General features: G+C 41.4%; 1 protein-coding gene across 1 annotated transcript in view; it reads left to right on the forward strand.

Moving 5' to 3' along the window:
* The window catches only part of LOC106533490 (ephrin type-A receptor 8), a gene marked incomplete at both ends in the record, with an annotated part of 29,050 nt that overhangs the window by 24,913 nt on the left and 2,294 nt on the right, over window positions 1–1,843 (forward strand).

Consider the following 1,843-nt stretch of genomic DNA (forward strand, 5'->3'; position numbering starts at 1 on the left):
ACACACACACACACACATCCCCACAGCCCCCTGCACGCGCATGAGAAATACTGACTTTAAAAAGCGAACTTTTTATAACATCCACACTGGCGAGGGGCGCGCCCTGCGCGAGTATCCTGGCGTGACACTTGCTGTCTTTCTGTAGAAATGTCTCTTGTGGGGGGGGGGGATCTGTGGGTCAGGGTCTTGAGGAAGAAGGAGATGGAGATGCGTGAACTTTTTATTTAAGATGTGTTTTTTTTATTTTAAAGATCATTATGGATCAGCAACAGAAGCATAAATAATACTGTTAAGAAAGCTGATGATAAAGCTGAATAAAAATCCAAGTTTGATTATGAAGTGAAATTTAATATCTGGTGATCATTACACAGTGTGGCTATAATTCCTGACTTCACCATCTGTGTCGCAGCTTCCCGTCTCCAAAATGAGCGTACGCATGGGTTAAAGCTGGCGTGAGGCACCGCACATTTTCACGTCAAGTTTGGATTTTATAAATCACAACCTTKGCGTGAAAAGTGGCGTACGCAAGTTTCTAGGCTCATTTTGTGCGTATGCAAGCTTTATAAATCTGACCCCTGTTGTATTTATATGGGATTAGATGGATTTTATTTTTTTTAACAATTCAGAAATGTAAAAACGTTGCAAAATACAAATGTTATAACCCACTGTTGATTGAGCAGATGTAGTAAAATAAAGAGTTTTTAAAATATGTGGAAGTAATTTGAATGCAAAAACATGTTCAACAGAAACTATAACAAAAACCAGTCATGCTGTAGCTCTTCAGGTTATCAGCAATAAAAAAAACTAAGTTTGAAGCGACAGTCTTCATTCTACATGTGAGCTCTCTGTCTTCCTGCAACAAAGATCCTGAGTGCACAGCGGTGGCAGCTGGAGAGACAGTGAATAACTTAATCTGAGAGACGATCCTGGTGGCAGCTCTGCTAATTGAGAGGAAATAGAGGTCAAAGGAAGAAGAAGAGGGAGGATGAGACGCTGCCGATTCTAACTTAGTGAAAGTGACAGTGACAGCAAGCGGCTGGCAGGCGCATAAGCCTCACCATCAACTAATTGCCACGTGTGTGTGTGTGTGTCTTTCGGAGGGTTGATGTGTGTGTGGGTGTGTGAGTGTGTGTGTGGGGGTGTGGTGAAGGAAATCATCTAATTGCAGAGGAGCAGCCTGGGAACTTTCAGTCTCATAGCCCAACAAGCAGGATGGTTGCTGAAGGATTAACTCGTCTTTTGCTCGGCTGTTTTAATCTAGCCTTGCCTCGGGTGGGGGCAGGGTGTTGGTTGGTGGGTGGGGGATTATGTGAGGGATTTGAAGTGGACAAGTCAGCAATGTGCTTTAAAAAGGTTTGTTTATTACAGTAGTGAACAGCACTTCATTAGCTGAGGACGATGAATCTTAGAAATAATCCAGTCAGTCAACCAGCATCTTTAATCTCAAACCTTCTCCTCTACAAAGTAAAGATGATCAACTTCACAGTTATCTCCTAATACATTCAAATTCTTCATGAAATGACAAAGACATCAAACAAAAGTTTGCATCTCACATAACGAGTCTGGCATTTTGTTTTAAACGTTCTGAATTGTAAATTAAGCTAATCAGAAGAAAATAGGAAATAAATATTTACAAAAATCTGCTTATATATATGGCTGACAGTCAAAAAAAAGAACACCTGAAGCTATAATCTGAAAGAACATTCCGAATACCAGTGGAAATCCATCCATCCATCCATCCATCCATCCATCCATCCATCCATCCATCCATCCATCCATCACCCATCATCCATCCATAACTCCCATCACCCATCATCCATCCATCACCCATCATCCATCCATA

The sequence above is a fragment of the Austrofundulus limnaeus genome, unplaced genomic scaffold (genome assembly GCF_001266775.1).
Source record: "Austrofundulus limnaeus strain Quisiro unplaced genomic scaffold, Austrofundulus_limnaeus-1.0 Scaffold956, whole genome shotgun sequence".
NCBI lineage: Eukaryota > Metazoa > Chordata > Actinopteri > Cyprinodontiformes > Rivulidae > Austrofundulus > Austrofundulus limnaeus.